Source organism: Pantherophis guttatus, chromosome 1 (genome assembly GCF_059756535.1).
Source record: "Pantherophis guttatus breed Tessera chromosome 1, ASM5975653v1, whole genome shotgun sequence".
Lineage (NCBI taxonomy): Eukaryota > Metazoa > Chordata > Lepidosauria > Squamata > Colubridae > Pantherophis > Pantherophis guttatus.
This window is the reverse complement of record NC_142063.1, coordinates 248,852,697-248,880,137: the sequence shown is the minus strand read 5'-3', so window position 1 is coordinate 248,880,137 and position 27,441 is coordinate 248,852,697. Positions and strand designations below refer to the sequence as shown.

General features: G+C 37.6%; 1 long non-coding RNA gene across 1 annotated transcript; it reads left to right on the top strand.

Moving 5' to 3' along the window:
* The first annotated feature begins 21,550 nt into the window (after window positions 1–21,550).
* LOC117660909 (uncharacterized) lies at window positions 21,551–22,423 on the top strand. Its single transcript, XR_004589848.2, has 2 exons — window positions 21,551–22,061; window positions 22,243–22,423. It is a non-coding gene; the product is annotated as an uncharacterized LOC117660909 (long non-coding RNA).
* Window positions 22,424–27,441: the final 5,018 nt, after the last annotated feature.

Below are 27,441 nucleotides of genomic sequence, written 5' to 3'. Positions count from 1 at the left end.
GGATAAAACTAAATAAATAACCTCATGCCAATGGCTACAGCATGGAGTTTCTGGAAGAACAGGATATATACCTTGTCCATGCATGTGTTAAAAGATGAGAGTCATGGCAAGCTGAAATTATAGGAAGTCATGGATATTGAGGACTCCTGAAGGCACTTTGCCCAATGTTACAACACCACTGAAAAAGGTAATTTACAGTCCATCTTTAAATTATGCCATCACACCTTCCCATGGTCATGTAACCCTGACTTGGGAGCTTGGTAGTTGGCTCGCATTTACAACAGGGGTGAAATGCTACGAGTTCGGACCAGTTCTGGCAAACCAGTAGTAATAAAAGCTACTGGTTCAGGCAAACCAGTAGTAAAAAAAAATGCTACTGGTTCAGACGAACTGGCATTTCCAATGATCAGTTGTGCCGCGTGATTTATATTTGCTAGAAAGTAGGAAATCCTGCTTTCTAGCTAATCTAAATTGCGTGGCACAGCTGTTCCCCCCCCACTATTCTACTTACCTTAGAAAAGACTTCTTAATCCTCCTTTTTCCGCACTGCGCAGTAGCGCCTGTGGTGCACATGCATGCAAAGCAAGTGTTTGGTGCACATCGCGCATGCGCACGCACAGTGAACCGGTAGCGAAGCGAATCAGTAGCAGACTTCAGAGCATTTCACCCCTGATTTACAACCATTGCAGCATACTGTGATCATGTGATCATGATTTGCAACATTCCTGGCAGGCTTCCAACAAGCAAAATCAATGTGGGAAGCCAGACATGCGATTTATTTAACAACCACTTGATTCACATAATGACCACAATAAAATGGTCATAAAATCAGGTCTGATCATGACTATCTACTACACACCAGTCAAGGCCTTCCTTCAATCTTTCACAACTTCCTGATTATAGGCTCTAATCTAAAGATGAATTGCTAAACCTTTCACAGCCAGCAAGGACCATGATTGAGGAGAGTCATCAGCATCAGAGATAATAGCAATAGCACTTAGACTTCTATACTGCTTCATAGTGCTTTTTACAGCCCTCTCTAAGTGGTTTACAGAGTCAGCATGTTGCCCCCAACAATCTGGGTCCTCATTTTACCGACCTTAGAAGACTGAGTCAATCTTCAGCCAGTGAGGATATTGTACTGGATATTACTTGAGTTTGTGGATAAAATTTAGAAAAGAAATCAATCTCTTTCTATCTTGTTCTTTTAAAGCTGAACTATACTTTTAAAGCCTTCACGAGATGTGGGTGCTCCAACGCCAGAGGTTATTAAGAAGAGAAATGGTCAGCCATTTGTCCAAAATTGTATAGGGACTTCTGCTTGAGCATGAGATTGGATTAGAAGACCTCCAAGGTCGCTTCCAACTCTTTTATTCTGTATTCTATAACAATAGCATGTTAAACACTTGCACTAGCTATAGTTTATTTTTACCCCTCTCCCTCATACAGTAACTCTGGGCTCTATCCAGTGGTGGGTTCCTCCCGGTTTAGCCCGGTTCGGCCGAGCCGGTAGCGGTGATGATATGACGTCACCGAACTGGTTCTCTTTGTTTGGGAGCTGGGCCCTCCGCTGGCCCCTGCATTATTCTTACCTTTTATTTGGCTCCGTCCCCAATCTATTTGCTGCTTCCCGAGTCCCAGCTGATCGGCTAGAAGGAAAAAAACTGTTTAAACTCTTGCCCCAGGCCTTCAAAGGGCTGCCCTACAGCTGATCAGTGTTAAAAGGCAGTGTGATGGTAGACCAGTGCACTCGAAAAACAAGTGGGTAGACTGATGCTCTCCAAAAACAAATGGGTAGACCGGTGCCTCCAAAAACAAATGGGTAGACTGGTACAGCTCTGCAAGCAGTTAAAAGCCTGATAGACCAGTACCTCTGCTAAATCCTAAAGAATTGTCACATGACCATCAAACCATGCCCACAAAATAAGCCACACCCACAGAACCGGTAGTAAAAAAAATTAGAATCTGCCCCTGGCTCTATCTCAGGCACATAGCATATAGCATAGGTATAATACCTAGATTAAAGAAAACTTTTACTCCACCTTGCAAAATATATTCATAATTTGGCATGGGTTCTATGCACTTGTGAGTTTCATTATCTATTACACTGGATGGAATAGTTCAGCAATCAATAGGAGAATTCTGCTGGGACCAATACACTGAAGTGACACAAAAATGGTATCTTACAGAGAAGAATGTTTGTGTGCATATGTATTTCAAAGTGTGTGTGTGGTGTTCATATGCATATACAAGTAGAGGTAAGTGGCATGCCCAAAACAGAGTGTTTGATTAAGTTCCTTGTTTAATTCTAGCAAAACAAGGAGTAGGATCTAATTTATGGTAAGAAAAAAAATAAATCACACCATAATTTGTCATGTAATGATTTAAAAGTAAAGACTCATTACTGTAATCTTTCAAGTCACCACAGTAATTCTGTTTATTGGCCGTCTGGTAGTTTGTGAAAGTTAAAAAAAAATATGAATACATAAAATCAGACCACCATCCCTCTTGCAGTCTGACAGGCGAGACTCACTCTGCACAGACTCATTGTGTTTTTAAGACTATAAATAGATATTGTGCTTAGAATGAATAATGCCTGTATTTTCATCATGTACTGTAGCTGACTGTCTCATCATAGTAGAGAAAGTAGGAGAGGACAGAACAGGAATTATATCAATGTCCCAGTTAAACTCAACAGAGAGCTTATCACTTTTATACAAAATAATGCCATGCTTCTTTAGGTACATACATTCTCTTCCAAGACAATAGAATCTAGCAAATAAACTTGCTCACAATGTCATTTTTTGTTTGACCTGCAGTAGCTAGATTATTTCTATTGGAAACCTACAAGTGGCTCATTATTCCAGGATAACGGGAAGGTTAATATGTGTCACCCCCATACTTGTACAGGGCTTAGGTTTCATTGAAATCATCTTCGTTGGAATTGAGATATTAGAAGATTCTTTCTCTTTTTGGCCATACCTTAAATTCTGGGTAATTTATTTAGCTTTGGAGCTCTCCTCCACGGCATGTCATGACCTTTCTAATTGTATTTATCTTCACAACAGCTTTGTGTGATAGTTTACCCACTTTCTGTTTTAGAGATGATAAAAAGAGAGGAAGGGAAAGGATTGATCCGAAGCTAGCCAGCCACGGCTCATCTCTGTAATGTGACAATGATCATTCTTCAAAGTAGGATATCAGACCTCAAATGACACAGGATGTCAGCAATTCATCAAGTTAACAATTGGCAAGTAAGGAGATAACAAGTGATGTGTATACCAGTGTAAATCAGCCAACAGTAATTAGGGAGAAAAGTCTAGATACTTAATTTGAATCAATCAATGAAGAGAGGTACATATTCCAAGTGTCTTTAAGTGTTTTAAAAGGCCACAAAATCTGCAAAGCATGCTATTTCAGTCCTACTTGGGAAGAAATAGCTAAGGTAATATCTCTAGACTAGATGTATTGACCTTTATTAGGCAGAATTGGGCTATAAAATCCAGGTGATCACTTGTGATGGCAGAGCAGAGTAAGTGTTTTCTTTGTCGCCATCCAGGGATTATCCAGGTTTTTGTAGTCCAGATCTGGTAGTCACTTCAGTTATTGCAATCACAGTCTGGTGGGCTTTGATGTTAATGCACTAGTTTTCTTTGTTTTGTTTTGTTTTTAGCTTTCAGCTTTCTGTGATCACATTGCCACTGTTGTAGCATATCTACCCTCCAAGGTGTCTGTTTATTACACATGTGATTGTGTGTAATTACATGTGATTATTTGGGGGAAAAAAAACCTTAAATGCATTGCATTGATACACAAGTCATGGAGTTCCCAAACTTGGATATTATTTTATGATTTCAGGTGAAAATATTGTTCTATTGGGGAGTTTCTATTTGCCCCATGTCACCAATACGACTGTTTTTTCTTTTCTTTTTGTGCAATCATACAATCAGTGTTCATGTTTCTAACAAAGAAAAATGTACAACTATTTCAAATCTAGGTTTTACTTAGACTTGAATGTCTCTTTTGGATATACCAAGAAATAGTATGGTAATCTTCCCCCTATGTGCATGGTTGTGGTCACACAACCCAGAGCAGAAGTTCATCAGTAAAACGGCACTTAAGCCCAAACTGCTGAGAGTTGAGCAACACTTCTCACCCCTATGGGTGATACATGACTTCCTTAATCTCAGCTTTACTAGAGGCCTGGGAGTTTGAGAGTTCTGTACAATATTTAACTGTTATTAGAAATGCATTCTAAGAGTGACAGGAAGAATGGAGGGAGGGAGGGAGGGAGGGAGGGAGGGAGAGAAATATAGCATCTAATATAGTTCCTGGGGTCTGATGGAGTCAAACTCCTGCTTAGGAGTCACAAGTGCTTCTACCATCACTGAGACCAGTTTGGCCCAGTTCACTATTAGCATATAGCTTGATGTCATCCATAGAGAGAAGGTGACTAGTTAAAAATGGATACAGAGAAATAACAGCAGCAGCCGCCCAACCAATGAAAAAAGAACTGAAACCACTAGATTTTACAGGATGTTGTTGCTTTTGTCAGAATCCCTCCTTTGGCAAGTAGGAAAGGGCTGGAGTTTCTAGCACATTATTGAGCTGCTGAAAACCTTTTCTATTGATTGGTCAGCTGCATTAAAGATACATTAAAGAGGCAATATTTGGCACAGCCTAACTGAGCTTGGTCATTGAAGGCCTCTTCTCAAGTCTTCTGTTACGTTTGATGGCAACCAAGCAGCACATATGGTTTCCCCATTGCCCCAGTGTAATTTGGGATTCTTAGCAGGAGAGGGTCATAAGGTTTTTGCTTGCGTCAAACATTGTGCCAAACATTGTGCCAGTGTGAAGAATGAAAAGCAAAATCCAATTAATATTTGAAAGGCTAATATAAGTGTTAGTGAGGCCAATGTTATTTTCAGACTACTGCATTGCCTCATTGCTGAATGTTTCCAAATGGTGGCATGTGTTCTCATTTCTGTACATTTACATTCTGTTAGGAATCCACAGTGTTCCATATGTTCTTTCTCAGGTCTCATTCATTTCTTCATCAAATGCAGAGCAAACTTTGAATAGGAAACATCTGGCAGGGTCTCAGTAGCATTCAAATGCAGTAAGGTTAAATCCCTGACAAACATGAGCAGTGAGTGAGGAAATGCCTATTTTACTTATCCAATGTTTTCTCCATATCAAAATCCCTGCTTGGACCTTATTAATAAGAATATATAAATACTTATGAGGGTCTCTTCTTTCCTTCCTTCCTTTTGAAAGAAAGGAGAAAGAAGGGTGGAAACAGCAGCTTAATCCTTATTATTCTGTGCTAATTTCCAAAGGGCACAAGAGAGCAATACTACATGTCCTGCCTGTTAAGAATCCTAACAAGCCAAATTCTGAACCTAAACCTTGGGTTCATTATGTTGTACTAAAAATTGATTACACTCATGGTGGAAAGGATTTGTTTCCCTTCTAATGTATGGCTGTGAAAGTTGGAATATAAGAAAGGCCAAAGCACCAAAGAATGAGGCCTTTGAACTGTGGTGCTGGAGAAGACTCCTGCAAGTCCCTTGGACTGCAAGGTGATCAAACCAGTCAGTCCTAGAGGAGATCAACTCTGACTGCTCTTTAGAAGGCCAGATCCTGAAGATGAAACTCAAATACTTTGGCCACCTAATGAGAAGGAAGGATTCACTGGATAGAGCCTAATGCTGGGAAAGATTGAGGGCAAAAGAAGAAGGGGATGACAGAGAACGAGGTGGCTGGATGGAGTCACTGAAGGAGTAGGTGTCAGCTTAAATGGACTCCAGAGGATGGTAGAGGAAGGCCTGGAGGAACGTTGTCCATGGGGTCACAATGGGTCGGACACAACTTCGCAACTAAGAACAATAATATATGCAATCCTAAATTCTTGGAGTATGAGCGTACAGGAGACAAGAAAGAGAGAAGAAAAAGAACCACAAGGATAATGCTGACTGTAATTTCGTGTAAGGCATAACTTTGTACTTGGAAGAAATATTTGCTGAGGTTGACATTTTTCAGCCCTGCTTTTAAATATGCACTTCATTGACAGGGCAATGTAGGGAAAAGGAAGTGACTAAAATGTAAAGAAAAGAAAGGCTTATTTGAAATTATTATTGGTATCTTGATAACAGGGAAATCATTATATGTATCTGAAAGGTATGTTTGCAGTGTATAGTGAATAAAAAGGGGTGTTGAAGGAAGCTTTTATTTATTGCTTATTTGACAGTTCTTCTGTACTTGTCAGCTTTAATTCTATTTTCCTTATCTCCATGAAATAAGATCTGTTTTCTCCAATAGCTACTCAGGTTCAGTTCTCCTCTTCTGGTTACACAACAATGGCAGGATCTCAATCTCTCTCCTCTTTAAGAGCATTTTCATTCACTTCTCTATTCCACATTAGTTCACCTTGAGTGATGCCCAAGTAAGATGTGGCAGAAGAAACCAGGCAAGAGAAGCTAGACAGAGTAAAAAAGACCTTCTCCATTCATGCTCCAGTGTAGATTATTTTCCCCTTGGTGTCAGCTCCACCAGATAAACCTGGTCAACTCTGCAGGGTCTTTGGTGCTCTCTGAGCTTGGTTGCTTTCTTGCAGATGTTTCATTAGTGCAAGAAAACAACCAAGCTGAGAGCACCCAGGACCCCTCATTTCAATCCTGAGGTACAAATATTCTATATTCTCTGCAGGAAGATTCAAATGCCATTTATTGAGGGCATTATTTTGCAAGTCTGATTATGTCCTCCCCTCCTCCTCCTCCTTAAATTTAATAAATTAGGGAGGCATCTGGACCATTTCTTAATGTTATTTTTTTTCAGTTCTGGATGTTTTTAAAAATGTTTTGGCCCCTTTTGCCTAGGTAATAGTTTTTTTATATCTCTGTCAAGGTCATTTTCCTTACTCTGTACACTGTGTGGTGAAATGCTGAAAGAGGATAGCAGCAAAACCAGAAGAGAAATTTAATCACTTTGCGTATGATGAGTAAAAAACCCACAAATCATGACAACACTATCTGTCAAGTAACCCAGATTGAGATAGGATCAACAATGCGGGTAGCCAATTTTATGCTGATATTGTTTTGTGCCAACTCAAAGGTGGATGGACAACATTTTAACTCAGTGGTTGAGAAAAATCCTAAGAGAGCCCAGATGATTCATTTGCTTCTTAGGTTTCTACATAAGTATGTGAAAGGTTCCTCTGAAGGTATTTTGGAATATTATTCAAAAGGCAACTGTATCCTTTTGATTAATAAAATATTAATGGGCAATGACATGTAGGTTAAAAATAATTTTAAAAAGAATAAAATGCAATGAAAATATAGCAGAAGTAAAGACAGAAAGAGAATAAAAGCCCAGTGAGATAGAAAAAGAGAAATGCAAGGAAATAACAGGAACTAATAAGATATCAACAGCATCAGCCATTTTCCTTCTGATCAAAATAGCAGCTAATAGAAACTTATTTGGAAAAATGAATTCTTGACCTCAAAATGGGATTGAACTTTATGAATTAGGGGTGTTAAGAGGTTCTAGCCCATAGTGTCATAGAAGAGCCAAGGACAAAAAAAAAGAGGGGCAACAGTTTCAGGCTTTTGGAATAGACTCTCTGTACAATAGGGATTTTAATATGATTGTGAGGAATAGGTCAAAATGTGGTGAAAAGCTCTGTGTAGCAGATGTGAGACTGAATGAACACTCACCAGGGGCAACTGAGTTCTGGTCTAGAACCTGCCTGTGAGAGTCATCAGTAACCCTAGGTCCATCTGTCATCTTACAGCACAAACTCTATGGTAGATTTCTGCTGAGGTTTTCTCTAAAACTAAATATAAAAGATAATGGCTGTGAAAGTTGGACCATAAGAAAGACTGAGTGCCAAAGAATCGAGGCCTTTGAACTATGGTGCTGGAGAAGACTCCTGCAAGTCCCTTGGACTGCAAGGCGATCAAAGGGGTCAGTCCTAGAGGAGATCATCTCTGACCGCTCTTTAGAAGGCCAGATCCTGAAGATGAAATTCAAATATTTTGGCCACCTAATGAGAAGGAAGGACTCACTGGAGAAGAGCCTAATGCTGGGGAAAATTGAGGGCAAAAGAAGAAGAGGACGACAGAGAATGAGGTGGCTGGATGGAGTGACTGAAGCAGTAGGTGTAAGCTTAAATGGACTCCAGAGGATGGTAGAGGACAGGAAGGCCTGGAGGAATGTTGCCCATGGGATTGTGATGGGTTGGACTACTTTGCAACTAACAACAACAACAACAACAAAGGTAAAGGAAAGTTTTAATTAGTAAAAAAAGGTGACATATGTGGGCTCTTTCCTCAAGGGAAACGATTCCACAGAGATCACAGCATTTGAGGGGATGCAAAAGACAATTCGCAAAACTTGAAGTGGACAGTCAGAGTTTCTCAACTTGGCCACTTGAAGATGTGTGGACTTCAACTCCCAGAATTCTCTAGTCCACACATTTTCAAGCACCAAGGTTGAGGGAAAAAACTGCTTTAGGGATTTAAAGGTATTACAGATGTGAAATGCAAAACATCTGTTAAACAGTTTCATGACATCTGAAATGCCTCTGGACTGGCCCAATATTTGTTATTAGCTTTGTCAGAAAAAAGTTTTAATTTCTTTCCACCAGGCTGCAGAAGCCTGGAATAAAAAGAAGAAAGTTGCTTAAGCTGATTGACATCAATTTCTCATTTGGGTCCCTAAATCTCCTTGAGAATACTAATAATTTTAGTTGTAGTGTTTAATTGTGAGTCTTTCTTCCCTACAAAAGACCAAGCAAAGAAGTGAAAGGATATCAGTAACATCTGCATAAAGCAGCACAGCAAGTGTCTGTCTTTGGGGGGGGGGGAATGAAATGAATCTTCAGATCAAATTAAGCCCTACTGTGGTTTGTTTGATTTTGGCTTAGTCTGTGATGCAAAGTTACAATAGTTGTAACCCAAGGTTGATAGCACAGGATGATGTGAAAGCCAGTTATAATTTATTTAGTAAATCATGATTCATTAAATTATGGCTTAATATCAATATGTGAATCTGGCCTGTGTAACAAAAGTTGTGATAGAGGAACCAATGACTGATTGTAAAAGAATTTTCAAAGTCAGCATTTTAAAGGTATGAACATAAACATTTTTTACGTAGGATTAAGCTCCATTGGGCAGTATAGGACATCTAGTTTAAGCTACCATACTATCCCTCTGTTGCCACCTAATGGTCACCCAGATATTTGAAACCCAGGAATGGAAATCCTAATTTAATTAAACTTCCATTTTGCTGCATTGCATATAGACACGTGTCATATGGGACAATTTCTGTAATTTCTTGTATTACTAAAAATGAGCTTCCCATATGTTGTTTAATGAACCTTCTACAAGTTCTAAAATTGAAATTGCACCTTTGGATCTATTAAATTGGAGCTTATCCTCACCTTTCTAATTTCTTGAAGGAGCCTCTGGAGTTTTTTAGAATTTCTCAGAGGGACAGAGATAGATTTTAATTGTACATCAGTAAACATGGGCACCATGTCCCGTACTGAGAATTGTAATGTCTCTGGGCCCATCATTTTCTATACTTAATTAACTGCTCTATTCTTTTCAGCCCTGCTATCTTGCCTGCAGGTAAGTTTGGATTAAAACTAATTGCTTTTTTGTGGAAAACAGACAGAACTCGGTCTTGTTTTATTGTGTCTGAAAAATCTGAAATATGAAGTCTACAAAATCACTTACTTTCTGAAAGCCTCAAGAAATTTTGTTAGGAAATCATGAATTGTCCATTTTAGCTACTAGCGTCAAGATGTGAGAGCTTCATTCCTTTAACTTTTGTGAGTAATCCATGAGTGCTCTTCCCTGAAAAGAAAGATTTTCTTGTTCCCTTAACACTGAGCAGATTCTCACTTCCTGAATGAGTCCAGGTTGTTGTTGTTGTTTTTTAATCAGTTGTTCGTTGATTTCTTCTAGGCGTGCTGTTTTAAGGATCTGATGAAAGAAAATGAAAATAATGGCTATGATTTACATTTATACAGCACTTCGGAGAATTCAAAGTGGCTTGGATTCATTATCACACTAACTCCCCAGGCCTATAAAAAAGACCATTATTCTTTTCTAATATTGCATATAGTGGAGCTAAGCCTAGGAGAATGTGGATTGTACATACAGTATTGCGTCCTGATGAATGTTCATAGCCAGTAAAGAGTGGAGATATTCCATATTAACAAATTAATAATTAAAGGTCTTAAAAATATTGTGTTTCATATGATCTTGAGATGAGAGTAATCCAACAGAAGATTCTTTTAATGTTTATCAGATACCCCAGAGAATGCTTTAAAAGGATTGGCTGTCAACCTTGTTATATTAGAAGTGTAAAATGTGTTACAGGCAGTTATGATATGATATGGGATCTATTGTGCTTTGGGTTATTGGTTGGTTAAGCAGGCCAGCAATCTTGTGTTGTTGCTTTATTGATTTGGTTGTATGCATATACCAAAATTCTTGCCAGTTCCTGAAAATGACTTCTCCAAGTGTCTACATACAACCAATTCTCTCTTCCCACATTTTAGTTTAATCTTAATAAGTGGTTACAATCAGTATGATTGGGTGATGTATCTGTATTTCAAATTATTTACCAGAAGTTTGGCAAATCAATTTATAAAGACTTATGGATTTATTAATCGTGGGGGACAGCAAATAGGATATAGGACCTCATATTTACCATTTTGAATTTCCTATATGTAATCCCTCTATTTCTGAATTGGCTGTTTACCCATGTCGTGGAAAGATTGATCAATATTATTCCATATGGTCAGGATTTAATGATGTGTAACAATTAGGCAGAATTATTTCTTATAACAAATCCTCCTCCTCCTCCCCATTGAGCATTGGGTCTTTCTTTACTTCTATAAGAGTACTGATTTCCTGCACATATCTAAAGGCAACGTGTTGCATTCCAGATATTGTTAATTACAATGATCACCTATCTAGTCAGCTTCAGCAACAGTTGGAGAACTGTAGATTCTCTAATCTAGTAGAATTATTCTACATAGACAATGTTATAATCTGTTAGATGCAACTATCTGTTTCATCCTACATAGTTACTTTTCTTTAACAACTGCTTGTCTTATCTCGCTGCTTTATCAAATTGTGATTTTTTTTCTGGTAAATCTGCAAATTTTTAAAATTCCATTTTCTTAAGATGCTTTTTTATCTGCATTTTTAAATGCACTTTTTAAGTATACATTTTCTTCTTAATTTACACGTTTTTGTATATAGTTTTGGGATCTTTTATTTTGAGTTTTTAGCAATGCACTTCTCTGCTGGTCTGATACAATATTCTGTACTTTGGGCATAGATAAAATGTGTGTCTTTCAACTCCCAGACTTCTGAGCAATACCTGTGCTGATAATAAGAATTAGCCTACATGTCTAGTGAATACCCATGTATTCACATGGGTATTGTGGAGACTGGCCTGATATCTACTAGGGCTACCTAAAATCTAGTCCACCAGCAGAGATAGTTTCCTGTATCTGTTTTCTCTATTTGGTAACCCTTCTCTGCACTCCTGTATTGACTTTATTGCCCAGTTCAGATTTTTCTATCATACATACATAAACCTGGAACTCTTCTCCAGAGTCTTTCTAAGACATTGGATATTGGGCAGAATTCTACATTAATGCTTCTAATATGGTAACCCTTTTATTCCTTGTAATCTAATGTCACAAGAAAATTGTGAAATTTAGAAGTTCTTCAAAAGCAGTTCATTTAAGAGATTTCAGAGTAGGAACTGTAACAAATGTTTAGTATTTACAGAATGGCCTTGTGATCAGGAATAAAGCAAAAAGGAGATGAGCCAAATCTTCTTTTCCACCTTAACGGTCTTTCATTCACCTCTCTTCTATTCTTATTCTCCACTCTCTCTAACTCATACATACAGTATATTCACAATTTCTATAGCCACTTGGAAGTGTTAGTAGTAGAAGGACATCAGGCCATGAAAGAATAAGGTGGCTGGACACCATCAAAGCTGACACTAGCCAGAGCATAGAATAAGTCAAAAAAAGTAGTGTAAGATTGGAATATGTGGAGAGACCTGGCCCACAGAATCGCCAAGAGTCAGACACAACTGGATGGATAATATCATCATCATAGCCACCCATCTCTGTCTAATAGATTGTGGACAGCTTTACATTTGATTACATATAGATTACTCTGTATCAAAACCATCTATCCTCTGCTTCATCCATGAAGACTGCTGTCTGTAGTTTATCGTAGCAACAAGTGATACAGAATTCATATCCTTTCACCAGCTCACAACGGAGAGTTAGTAATTTTTCTTGGGTTTCTCAAAGAGAGCAATCCAAAGTTACATCCATGACTATATCTGAGTGAGCTTTTTGTTTAGTATTTGGAAATTCCATATCTTTGTATTAATATAACTCAGCTCATTTCACTACTCTGTCTGCAATATACTAATGTTGGCTTATTTTCCATACTTACCTTCACCTTTGCTGTGATAATAAAGTACCAGTATTTAAGTGTTTTAACCTGCCCTTGGAGGAACCTAACTTGACATTTTCCACAGTTAATATTTAACATTTTCTTGAATTTCACATGAAAAAGGTCGTAAATGGAGAGGAGTAGAATGAATAATCAACCAACCAAAAAAAGATAATAAAGGTCAAAGCAATTTTGACCAGCCATTTTTGCAAGGATTTAATATTCGGGAGACAAGATGCTACTTCTTGATAAATGCCTTCCTCAGTGGTAAACATTTCACAAGAACAAGTGAGTAGCATCCAGATTATCTTGATAAAGTCAGTGATGTATTAGGACAATGGAAGGGATAAAAAATCAATCAGTTTTATTTAACATAAAAATTGGTGACTTACACCACCAAAGAGTTTAAAGAAATAACTTCTAGAATTATGGGGGGAAGCCAGGGGTGAAATGCTCCCTGTTTGGACCGGATTGCCTGATCCAGTAGCAATGGAGGCAGGTGGTTCAGAGAACCAGTAGCAAAAATCTCTGCCCCCGCCCCCCATGCCCAACTGAGCCGCACAATCATCAGAGGCTTTTTTTTACTTTTAAAAGCATTTTTTCTACAACCTCTTCGGCCGAAAAAATGCTTTTAAAAATAAAAAAAAAGCCTCTGACGATCAGGCAACTCAGCTGGGATCGTCAAAGGCTTTTAAAAGAAAAAAAGCCTCTGCTGATCAGGCAACTCAGCTTGGATCGTCAGAGGCATTTAAAAGAAAAAAAACTTTTAAAAGGCTTTTTTAAAAAGCCTCTGCGGATCAGGCAACTCAGCTTGGATCGTCAGAGGCATTTAAAACAAAAAAAAGCCTCTGCTGATCAGGCAACTCAGCTTGGATCGTCAGAGGCATTTAAAACAAAAAAAGCCTCTGCTGATCAGGCAACTCAGCTTGGATCATCAGAGGCATTTAAAAGAAAAAAACCCATTTTCTTTTAAATGCCTCTGACGATCCAAGTTGATTGATCGTCAGAGGTATTTAAAAGAAAAAAAGCCTCTGCCGATCAGGCAACTCAGCTGGGATCATCAGAGCCTTTTGAAAGCATTTTTTACAACCTCTTCACCAAAGAAGTTGTAGAAAAAATGGTTTTAAAAGTAAAAAAAAAAATCAGCCTCACCCACCCAGTCACATTAAACCCCCCCACCAAGCCATGTCCACAGAACCAGTAGTAACAAATTTTAGATTTCACCACTGGGGAAAGCTCTTAGATGGAAACAGTATTAGAGAAAACTATTATTCCAAACTAAAATAAAACCCACATTGTAATGTGAATTAATATTAAAAAATGCTAATTCATATTACACAGGTCATACCAAAGTGCTGTTGTTTTCAACAGATTCTTGATTAATTGCTATTATTTTCTCATGCTCATATAATAAGATTCTAGGTGTCATCCACTCAAACACCTTTCCAGGGGAGATTAAGAAAAGGTAAACATTCCTATTAATCTTCCATTAGACAAAAAAAAAATAATTGATCCATAGCAGCGAGGAGTCTCTATATTAAATATGCCCTTTGTAGATTCATAGGCCTGAATTTGTGGCAATGTCTCAGCTGGTAGCAGGTCCCCAAATGGGTATCCCAAAGTTGATTTAGAAACTGTTTTGCATCCACTAGATGCTTTCATTCTCCCCAGAGCTCTTAGGTCAATTTGCCTGACTATGTCAGCCTTGAGCTAGTGTTGGTGGGGCACACAAATGCATTTAACTTATTCCCTAGAAAATTTTCCAGTAAAGACTTTGAAACTGGTTGATCATTTGCCTTTTTATACTCTCTGAATCCACTTAGGTGTGCTCTTCCCAAGGCAGCATTCTCTCAATTAAGGCATTCCATTTAAAACATGGATTTTGTTGTATCATTTATAAGGACATTTTATTACTATGTTCCACATGACATGATGGATAATATCATTTTGTTATTTTACATAGGTTTACACAGTTTTATACATGGTAACTTTACTGTTTCTTGTGAGAATTAAGTCTGCATTTTCCCACCGCTTCTGCCACAACACACACACACACACACACACAGGGAGAGGGAGAGAGGGGGAGAGGGGGAGAGAGAGAGAGAGAGAGAGAGAGAGACTCTTTCCAGAAATATTCACTGCTCTTAGAGGTTTGTAATCCTCACACATTTAGCAACAAGCTGCAGCAAGTGAAATAATTCTGCTCATGTTTACATCATCTTACTCCTAGAACCATTGCTTTTAAATCAATTTTATTCTATTTTGTTTACTTTCTCTTGCTTGAAGCTCCCTTAAAGGAAGAAAGTCACAATTAGGCTGTCAAAATAAATGAATAAATAAATAAAATGAAAGCAGGGTCTCTTGTTATGTTACTACTTCTCTGCTCTGCTCTGCTTTGCTCTGCCCTGCTCTGCTTGTTCTAAGCATCTCCTCAGAGAATTTAATGTAACATTATTGGTAAAGATCTTCAGTATGTCAATTCACCATTTCTCTTAGACACTTGTCTGCACTTGCGCAGCCTTAAATGCACCTGTCTTAACCTAATATTTTCACCAGTGGTGGGATTCAAATAATTTAACAACCGGTTCTCTGCCTTAATGATTTCTTCCAAAAACCAGTTCACCAAACTGCTCAGAAAGTTAACAACCAGTTCTCCCGAAGTGGTGCAAACTGGCTGAATCCCACCACTAATTTTCGCCCATTAGGCAACAGGATCCCACCATAGCCTCACAGGATAGAAATATGGTTACCCTTTATTATATATTACCATAGCAGGAGCACCAGATGATCTATTGTAGGGATGATTAGAGGTGTTTAGGGTAGTATTAGAGCTTCAGACTCCCTCTTTCCCCTCTGCCATTTCTCTCCCAGTGCTTGCTTCTCCATTAACACTTTCTTTCTTACTGTCTTTCCTACCAATTCCCTTTTCTCCATTCCTCTTTCTTTGACCAACTTCAATCTAGGTTTCAAGCACAGGAATGGAGAAGAACTGCAGTAATGCACCATAGCGAAGGAAGAAAAGGGAGAGGGTTTTTTTTTTTGCCCAATTTTATTTTAATGGTACTAAATTATGAATAGATGACATATAAATAAAGCCCTTAGATGCAGCAGCCCCTTTTCCAAAGTGTAGTGTGCTGAAGATAACAAGCATAAGTTGGGTATGGGGGAAGAAGCCCCTGGAGAAGCTGAAGTCCAATGCTCTCCATTCCTGCAGAGTCCTAATTGATGCAGATTTTCTTCCCTGCCTAGTAATGCACTGAAAGGGAATGGTAGCCAAGCCAAAGGAGAAAAGAAACCTTATAACAACCAACACATTCACAAATCAAGACCATTTTACACGTACTCAAAGCAGATGCAAAAAACAGCAACAACTAGGAAATGGATAGACAAGAAGAACATTACATTTTATATTGGCATTCTTTGCAATAGTGCTTTATAGTGGGGAAAGCATTTTATTATTTTCTTCTTACTCTTTGACATATTGTATGCCTTGATGTTTTGATTCAAAAAGATTAAATATCAACAAAAATCACTACCTTGATTCTTCAGCTACACAAGCACCTGAACAGAATTGTAAGCTATCTCTTCACCAAGGAGTAGAAGACAACAGAACAGAGAGATCAGCTTTCCCCTCTAATTATTTCAAATGCACTTGAACACAAAGTTTTAAAGGTTATGTATCAATCTTTCTCGACCATTTTTCAGGCTCTTAGTATAAAACGGTAAGAGTTTCAGTGAATAAACTAAAAGGATCAAAACGTTATACAGACAAGAACTTATTCTCTTGTATGGTGGGTCGTGACTTGCAACAACCACAACAACAACAAAAAAATCCTTGCAGAAGTTTAAATACAAAAGCAAATATCAAAGCCCAATTTATCATAGTTTTTCCACCAATTTCAGCTTATTTATTTATGTGTAATTTTATCCTACCAAGCTCAATAAAGCATTAATATCTTAATCAGATGCAGTGTTTCTTATAAGAAAAAAATACTTGCTCAGAAATATATACAAGGCATTTATTTCTGTCATGTTTGGACTGCCAAACTGTGAAAAAAATGACCAAGATTGTTCTATTTTGATTAGGATTGTCAGTGATCTCAAGATTCAACTCAATTCTCCACTTCAAAAACCTGCTCGCTATAATTTGGATGGAGTCGGTTTGAGGCACACTCTAACTCTGGGAATAACAGGTTTCACTTTTTTTTTTTCTTGAGAGAATAAAGTAAAGATGTAAGTACATTAAAGCAGCTATAAAGGAACATAGACAACCCAGTTTCAGACCCATAAATAGAGGAACTTTTCCACTGGATTGTTATAAAATATCCTATTACACTATAGACAACAATGTGATAAACTGATTAACAAATAATTTCAGACAAGTTTACCTGGATGATTTAGAACCTTCATCGACATTGCAAGGGACTTTGGGGAGGAAACCTCTGAGGTTAGTGCAGGAAGAGTTGGTACATTATATTCATATTCATATTCAATGTCTTTCCTGTTTGTGACTACTTCAGCTTCAACCACAACAATACACGAGCAAATAATAAATACAAACTCAAGGTAAGTTTGTAAGTTCCAAACTCGATTGCAGAAAATATGACTTCAGCAACAGAGTGGTCAATGCCTGGAATGCACTACCTGACTCTGTGGTTTCTTCCCCAAACTCCCAAAACTTTAACCTAAAACTGTCTACCTCACCCCATTCCTAAGAGGTCTGTAAGGGGCGTGCATAAGAGCATCAGCGTGCCTACCGTCCCTGTCCTAATATTCCTTTTTACTCTTACTTTTTTCATGTATTCAAATTATGTTTATACTTTTACCTGTATGCTTGACAAATAAACTTATAATTAAAAACTTATGATTATAACAAAAGCATGGATCTTCTATTTGTATCAGCCTTACTATGAAGGACAGGTAGGAAACCCAACCAAATAAACTAGTCCTACTTTATTGAAAAGCTACATTAATAGAATCTTGAAAGTGAAAAACCATAATTCTCCTACCATATTCTTTGTAACCCAAGAAACTAGGGAAGGTTCATTCCAAGCTTCTTGCCCACCAAATATCCAGCTGGGAGTTATGCTGCCTCTTATCTGACAATTCCCTAAGCCATGTCATGCTCATGAGCAGGATTTCAATTACCCTCCTTTTTGGAAACTCTCCCTATTTTTAGGGATTATATTAAAGTTACATTACAATAACCTAACTAATTTCTTTTTACCTTTGAAGCTGCTTGGATGAGCAGCGAAACATCTCAAACCAACAAGAAAAATAGGTCCAGCTGCCATAACTCAATCTTCACACAATATAATATGTTCTTGAAAAAACATGAGATGCTTACTGGATCAGGACAATGTCTCAGCATCCTGTGCTACCTAGTCACCAAAGTTATATTTAGAAAGCATATAAACATGTCATCTTCACCATTTTCTCCAGTAACTGGTATTTAAGATATGCTGCCTATGGTTCTCATAGTAGTAAAAAGGTGTTGAAACTTGATCAACCATGAATGTGTTCAGTTCTGATTGATTGGTTGATTGGTTGATTGGTTGATTATGTGCTAGTGTTGATTCTTAGCCACCACAAGATTTTCTCCATAATGAACCTGGTTTTTCAGGTCTTCTAATATGGTATCCATCACTGTTGTAAAAGCTTGTCTTATCCAGAAAACTAGGTCTTTGCATTATGTGTCCAAAATAAGATAATTTGAGCCTGGCCATTTATGCCCTTAGTGAGAACTCTGAATTGATTTGTTCAATTATTCATTTGTTTGTTTTCTTGGCTGTCCGTAGTATTCTCAAGAGTTTCTCCATTACAAATTCATCAATATTTTTTCTGTATTTTTTCTTCAAAATCCAACTTTTACTTCCATACAGGTAGTCCTCGAGTTACAATGGTAATTGGGACTGGAATTGCTGTAACTATGTAATATGGTTATAAAGAGCAAAATCATAATAATTAAATGAGGACCTAGTTCAATGCAAACCACTTCTGCTTGGTCCCTCCCATCTCTGAGCCTCAGTAAGGTAAGGAATTGCCTTCTCTTTAACACCACCTACCTACCTATCTTCCACCCATCTCTTTCCTTCTGGACACCTTGCATTCCACCACCATGGTGGTTGCAGCTTGTGTGTGGTCTTAAAGGGCAGCCCCATGTAGTGTGCAATGCAGTAAATCAAATGGAAGATAACTAAGGCATGGATCACTGTAAGAAAGGCATCTCAGTCCAGGAATAATAGTTTGCTAGGTCTATGCATGCGAATGACTTTAAAGAAGTACTTCAGATTTTACAAAAACTCCCAACTACCCATTAAAGCATCTCACCTTTTTTCGAGCTTTCAAGTTATTTAAGTAAATGATTCATATGATTACTGTGCCTCTTAAAGCAGCCACATCTTCTTTTCACACTACCTGAGAAGCCTGACAAAAGATGCACTTATATAATGAATTGCAGAGCAGTGCTGATCTCACATTTGCAGATGACCCAGAACACCTATCCTTCATATTGCAAATGTTGCTGGTTGCAGATGTTGCACTTCAAAGCTTGCAAAGCTTAAATTCTGCCTTTCTACTAAAGTGTTGACTCTCTCATGCAACCAGCCAATTCTGGGTGGACTGTTCTGTACGACAGATTTGAAGCAAAAAGATGATTGAATGCAAAGGATGCGAACATAACACTTGTCTACAGTTCCTTAAAGCAATTCTACACTTTCAGGATCACACAACATTTTGCAAAACCAAGAAATTTCTGGGTGCTATATTGGCACTGTTTGATGTCAGATAGAAAATATTATATACCTCCCGTTCACAGGGATCCTGCTTTCTTTCATACAGCCACAGTCAGAATAACAGACTTGCAAGCTCTTCTAGTCCAAGCAGGAGACCCTATAAAAGTGATGGCTAAATTTTTCCAGACCGAGTGCCCAAAGCACACATGCCCGAACCCCAAAAATGCAATCTGTGCACGGATCCCATGCATGCGCCCCACCCCTCCACATGCGTGCATGATCCCCACATGCGCCCTGCGCCCCATGCATGTGCACATGGCCCCCCTGCATGCACCCTCCCCCACACATGTGCATGCACCCCCCCGCATGCATCCCACCCCCCTGCATGCATACACACACACACACACCCCGCTCCCCACGCATGTGCAGCAGAGACCCGAAGACCAGTTGGCTGGCGGGAGGCATGTGCATGTTGTGGCGGAGCTGAACTGGATGACGGCTCATGTGCCCACAGAGAGGGTGCCATAGGTTCGCCATCACAGCACTATACCTTTTTAGACAAGTGGCTATCCAGTCTCTTCTTAAAAGCCTCCAGTGATGCAACACCTACAACGTCTGAAGCCAAGCCATTCCACTGGTTAATTGTTCTCACTGTTAGGAAAGTTCACTTATTTCTCTTATTTATTTTATTCATTTAATTCACAAGGCTTATACACTTCTCCAATTTGAGAAGTTTAGAGATCTCTCAAAAGCATATAAGATCAAAACTAACACAGATCAGTTAACTAACAGGTAAGAGCCCATATGCTGAGGACCAACCATAACATTTCCTACATGAGGAAAGACTATGAGGATTCCCTCAGCCCTCGAAGGGCCACTGAAATTGTCTTAAAAGCCTTATGAAAATCTAACAGGGACTAATCCAGGTGGTCGCCAAAAGATAACACCAATTTGAAGGCCAAAAATGAGCATTTGAAGAAAAGGTTGGGAAAGTCACTACCGTATTATCTGATCCAATGTGCAGTCACTGTCAAGCAACATAGATGAGATGGTGTGAGAGCATAAAATGGGCAACATTTGAAGGTTTCTTATGAATCTGGTAAGTCAACTCATCAGTTGGCTAGCTGCCCTATTTGTGTGTTGAACTGAGATTAATACAGAAATGGTAAATTAGTCATTTGTCTTCATCTAATCAGGGAAGTAAAGATCTACTCATTCTTGAAATACAACATCTTTTTAAAGTATTTTGAAATGAATGCTTTGCAGTTTTCTGCAGTCTTAATATTTGATTTTTTAAACTAGAAATAATGTACTCCTATCTTTTCACAGGTGCATTTGAATATAATGCAATCTGCAATGCTATTTGTGTGTGAAAAGCTAAACATTTCAAAGCAGTAAAGAATTCATAGACTATTTCCTTTCTGCAAAAGGAAAAGCACATTTCTTTCTTTTGTTCAAGAACACTTCTATAAAACCAGCAGCAAAACTAATAAAATATTCGAGCTGTTTTCCTTCAGAGCTGATGTTTAAACATGGTAATTGTGTTTCTGAAGTCGGTATATATCATGTTCTGCTTAAGATGCAGAGAGGATCTAGGAGATAAGTATTCATAAATGCATTTTTCATTTCTCTTATTTGAAATCCTGATAAGTTCTTCTTTTTCAACAGCCTTGTTAATGGTTTTTGGAAGAAGGAAAAAAAATTAACTTTTAATATCATCCAGGCAAATTTAAGTTTGCTACTGTATGTTCTTCAGTTTTTCTGTTCAGAGTGTACTCTACTTAATATAATAGTACTTTAATATTTAAGAATGTTTTCCCATCCTAATGGGGACACTTATAGCACTTTCGAAAGTATTGTTTTGTTAACATGAACAAGAATAGAAAAATTAGAAAGAGAAAATGATGCAGGAAAAATTATATTTTAATATTGTTAGGAAGAACTATTTGGAGAAAGGACTCTTCCATCAATATTACAAGCTCAATGGAAATTCTTTCCAATGGACTTACCTATTTTTTCTTCAGGCTGTTTAATTATTTTCCAAACTACAAATAATATGATCCTTTCCAACGTTTTAAACCATATATATGTGTTACTCATGCCAGAGAGACACTTTTCAAAAAATATATTTTTATTATTTACATATAGATATATTGAATACAGTATAATTGTCCTGGCATTCCATTTGCCATGAAACAAAGGTAAAAACAAAATAACATATATACTATTTTAAACAGTGCTACTGTTGTACAGTTATTTCTGACCATCATATTCTAGAATGTCAACTTATCTATCTATCATTCTAATACCCACATTCTAATGTGGAGGGCTGGTAGTTTTAAATTTCTGGGCATTTATATCTTGGAGGACCCTCATATGAGGAGTTGCTGGAGAGAGAAGAAAAACATCTTCTCTTTTCAATTGACAAAAGTCATAACATAAAATCTGGAAAGTTTCGTTGGTCTTCATTATTTTTATCTATCAATCGACTTACAAAAATGTAAAAATGTTTTTGAAAAATGATTAGTCTTGAAGTTTTATCCTCTTCCAAGAGAAGATGACTGGTGTTCAACGATTTTGTTTATTCATTATTATAAAATTAGAATAATTCTCAGGAGATGTGACTATTCCTGAAATTATGAAAACAGAGATATGTAGCAATTTCATCAATACCAACTTTTTGCTATTTATTGCACATTATTCCCTGACTTGCTTCCAGTTATATTTTTCAGTGCTGACTTTCATCTTTGCTTTTGCCCAAAAATCAAGAGGACTCAAAAGCAGAATTTTGGACTATGGCAGCTTTTCAGAAGTACCACATAAAGTAAATAAGTTCATATCATGTTATGATTAAATGTTTGTTGATTAAACAACAATTGTAAGATGTACCTCAAAAATGCCAATTTAATTCCCCTTTCTGGCCTTAAAAGTTTCAGTAGTTGCCACAAGTCATGCTTGTGAATATTTATTATTGAAGTAATTTTTATCCTCTTTCTCAATCTCAGTTTCAGGCCCGGATAAAACAGAAGATTGCCTTATTGAATTGTGAAGAGCAAAGAAACATACCCAACCCTGACTAGTTTTTTCTGAAAAGTAATATAGCCTGACAATTGGAACAAATTAGATTTACTCAGAGCAGACAAGTTTGCAAATGTATAATAAAGTCAGTGTCTCCGGAAGGAAGAAGTTGGTGCATTTTTTTTCCAGATCCAAAATGGCTTTCACAGACATCTCAGATATTCTGGTACCAATTCTTGTGCCAATTCAAATTTAATATATCCCAGTGTACCTTTTGCCCTCAAACAAATTGATTTGATTTGATTTTGGTTTTATTTTTACCTTGCCAAAAATTCCTCCCAACACTATCTGTGACACCGATGCCAAATAAATCATTCTAATGTTCCCCTGAAGTGAATTGAAAATTAATTTACAGGGCCAAGATGATCCTCCTAATAACAGGGTACATGGAATGGGGAAATTGGAAATCATTACCCAGCAAACATTATCTGCATTATTTTTGTAGCTGCTTTAGATTGCATTGTAATAGAAAATTAGGAGACCGGCTGTGAAGAAGTTTAAGAGGGTCCCCCGAAGAGCTTCTGCCTCAAAATTGATTCTTTAAGAAAGCATTAAAAAGCTATTGGAATTGATTGCCTGCTAATATAAAGGAAAAACTCTTTGCCACTATTTGAGTTTAAAAAGAGCATCTTCATTCATGCATGTTATTAAAACTACTGGCCTGTAAGCCCCTGTAGATAGATAAAGGATATGGATGGGATATTAAAAAAGCAATCTTTACCTTATCTGGGATTTAAACTTAATATGTTGCTTTTATTAATTTAGAAAGAACCATTAGTTAGGATGTCAAAGAATAGGTTTACAATTAAAATGCTATAGAAGTGAGGGGTCTTTAATAAACAGCCTACCAGGGATCTTTCATTAATCTTTCAAGCATGAGGACCACCCCTGTAAACATTACTCTGAATGTACAGTTTTCTTTACTATCAACCTTTCTGTGAAGAAGCAATAACCCAAGAGCTGATATCATGCCGATTAGTTGCTACAGTCCCCCTACAAAGAAGAACAGACCAATCGGTATTCAGTCCTTCAGCCCATCATGACTTGGCAAGCCACATTCTATATTTTAGTAAAAGAAAGGCAGAGTTTCATTGGGGATATTTGAATGTTTTGAAACGCATGTAACTGCATATTCCTGCATACACTGAAATACCGTGTTTCCCCCCAAATAAGACTGGGTCTTATATTAATTATTGCTCCAAAAGACACATTATGACTTATTTTCCGGTTGGGTCTTATTTTGGGGAAATACAATACTAAACGCCTCCGTCTGGTTATCGATCATAACTGGGGCTTATTTTTGGGGTAGGGTTTATATTACGAGCATCCTGAAAAATCATGCTAGGGCTTATTTTCCAGTTGGGTCTTATTTTCGGGGAAACTGGGTAGATATTGGCAAGGGGAGGGGAGGATAACCCATGTTTTATACTTTTAGATCTTCAGTGAAAAAAATTGAAGTGTGTAAGGTAAAGGTAAAGGTTCCCCTTCCACATACGTTCTAGTCATTCCTGACTCTAGGGGATGGTGCTCATCTCCATTTCTAAGCCGAAGAGACAGTGCTGTCTGATGACGATTCCATGGTCATGTGGCCGGCATGACTAAATGCCAAAGGCACATGGAGTGCTGTTACCTTCCCACCGAAGTGGTCCCTATTTTTCTACTTTCATTTTTACATGCTTTCGAACTGCTAAGTTGGCAAAAGCTGGGACAAGTAATGGGAGCTCACTCCGTTACACAGCGCTAAGGATTTGAACTGCCGAACTGCTGACCTTTTTGATCAACAATCTTAGCCACTGAGCCACCGCATCCGCCATGTAGCTAACATTTAAAAAATGGGGACATTTCACAAAGAGGAGCTTAGAGACCATAATTATAGATGGATTGTGAGCAGCCAGTTTTTCTACTGCTAGTCTACTACTAAACGAGAATTCCTATGCCCAGGAAAGTGTATTAATCTAAGGTTTTCTGACCTATATGTGGTTCAAGAACAATGGAGATCCTAGATATCTTCAGATGTTATGGAATGACAACAGCAAACAGCCTGAGGCATCATGGCCCCTCACTCTTTTAAGAAATTCTGATATATGCATGGAAAATGTGATTGTGGTAGAAAATTGGGAGCTATTTTTTTAAACAGAGTTGATTCTAATATCTCATGGAATATTGTAGCACTTTAAAAATCAATCTGGTCATACAAGAACCATTTTTTCATAAACCTTGAAAACAAATTACATACCCTTAGACTTGGTATTACTATCAAGCTAACCAACATTAGCTTTCTTGTGGGAGGAAGGAGTGAAAATAGCTAAAATACCAGCAATTGAATTTGTAAAATATACAGGTTAGAAAGAAATAATGGCATATTGTATATAAAGTTTCAGACTTTAGAGTGCCCTTCTATATCTTCCAGTCTATTTTTATTCTTTTATCCTCTGTTTTTCCCCCCATGCCTTCAGTCTGCTAAGCTGTTTTATGCCTAAAGATATTTATCCATATAGTAGGGCTATATTGCTATTATCCTTCTCATCTTCTCATCTTTCTCATTTTGTCATCATTCCTACTACCTTCTCCTATTGGTATCTTATTATTTATCATGTGTTGTTTGTATCTTATGATTTATTATTGTATCTTATGATTTATGATCTATGACCTATCACTTTGTTATTTGTACATACACTGAGAGTTTATGCACTGGAGACAAATTCCTGGTGGATGCAATTACACTTGGCCAATAAAGAATATTCTATTCTGTTAGCCTTTGCCTATTGACTGCAAGAGGGTGAAATACAATATATTTTAAAAGGAGCAAAAAGATAGTGGGTAGGAGAGAACAATTCTGAAAACTTCAGAGAGATGAGACAGTGTGAAGAGGGTTGTCAGAGATAGAAAGGCAAAAGGATGTAGGCTATATGCCAGTTGAGACAATCTAAATGGCTTTGGTGACTATTCTCCTAGGTTGAAACTTCTGCTATTGAATGCCATCTCAGAAATGGTAAAAGGGAAGCTATCAAACCTAGCTGGAAACTATATCTCTGGTTTATATCACAAAGCTGTGATTGAAGGAGACCAGGAAGTAAATGCTTTTCATTACTCTTGTTATTACTGTATGTAACTAGAAAGCTTGCTTCTCTTATCACTTATGATAATATGGTGGCATTCATCACATTGGTTGTATCTATATGCACAACAGCTATTTCCATGGGTTTATGCAATGAAACGAGTCTCCCTGAAGCAGTGATGTTTACCATCTAAATGAAAAGTGAAAACCACACATATGTAAGCACTCCCCCCCAAAAGTGTGCAGTGAATTATTTTGTTATTGATTAATAATGAAAAATTCTCCCTTCATTCTAGTATAAATAAAAATACGGCATGTACAAAAATATGGCATTTTTGGAAAGAGAAAAACAAAGTCATATAGACTAGAACTGTAGACAAAAAGTTTTGTTTACTCAATGTGATTCAATGATAAAATAATTTTGACTCAATTGCCACTTTTGCTATCAGCATTCCCCTTTTCAAAAATATAAGTGGGCAATAGATACCATCCTATCACACCAAATCCATGATTAACTAATACATAAGACAGTTTTGGAATTATCTAATCTTGCCTGATTAGTGCCAAAAGTATAACTTTGTTCATATATTTTCTCACTCTCCAGGTGGACACATGGAGTTATCGATGGAAAGAATTCATCTAGTAAGGCTATAGAATTGATAGCTCTTTCTGAAACTGTGCCTTTAAATACTTTCACCTAAAAATATTTCCAAGATAGCTTAGAACAGAGTTCAGTAGTCTGCATAGCAATCAAACCGACAAGGTTAAAACATCAAGATAAAGTTAGGAGACTTCAATCAATAAAATACAACATTACAGATTTGAAGTTACATCAATCTCTTTTACATATGGACTCAAATTGTCATTGTCTGCGTATATGCCTAAATGACTTTTGTCAATTGCTAGAGGAAAATCCCTATTTTGATAATAGACTTTTCTGTGGACACATGAAATCATGTGAAAGGAAAGATAACATACACACATGTACACCTGCATAATATATTGGAAAAGGGAAAACTTTAAATAGTGCTGTGTGTGCAGAAATATGGGAAGCTCAGAGTCAGTAGTGTGATCTCCTCTTCCACGTACACAAACCCACATAGCCACTGAAATATTCAGAAGAGTGCTTGAATATTAATTTCTTTAGGGTTTGTTTGTTTTTTAAAGAAGAAAATGATAGAATTTACCTTCTCTGCTCTGCTACCCTCTGTTGACGAAGCTGGGCATTCCAGAGATCGTAGTCCTGCTGACACATTTAGGTAGGGAAAGCTGCACTCTAAATTGTAATTCATGAGGAAATTGCTAGAACATTTTACTATGACAGTGTGTGACCAGAATGGAAATTCTTTCTAGGCAGAGACTAAAGGATTTTTGATTATGAAGGTAGAATGGATTCATCAGATGTTCCAAGTTGATCTGGAGGGACTTTGGGAATGTTGCAGGAAAGATTCATTAATTGATCTAAGCTTTAGAAGAGAAGTACCTGGGAAGATAGGACACTGTAAAGGAGCTCAGATAAAATATAGAAAAAGAGGTTGGTGGAGAAGAAAAAGCAAGTTGAAAGAAAAGCTGCTGCAGTACCACCTGTAGCAATACAAACAGCTTTCACTTCCCAAATTCAGGATCTCAGAGCCTTTCAAATATCTGTGTTTCTCAAGGGGAAAATCATGTCAAGACCTTGGCTGAGCACTGGTGCAGCTCAGCCATTTCAAAGTAATTCTTTCTCCTTACATCATTTACTTTAACCATGCCCGCACACATTTCTTTTTTAAAAACCTGTCGTGTATGCATTTGTGCAATTTTTATATCTACAAATTACAGATTTATCCTACAGATTACCAAGTTAATTGTAGACTAACAAAGTCTGGCCTTTAAAACCACTGGAAATTAAAAATACTTTTTTGTTTCTAGAACTAATTTAGCTATAGTTTCATCCTGCAGGGAAAGGGATGAGAAAAGAGCAGAATAATTAAGGAAGATTTCTTATAGCAGAGGTGTCAGACTCAAGGCCCGCAGGGTGCTTATATGTAGCCCGTGGGGCCACCCTGGAAACAGCGAAGGAGTGGCC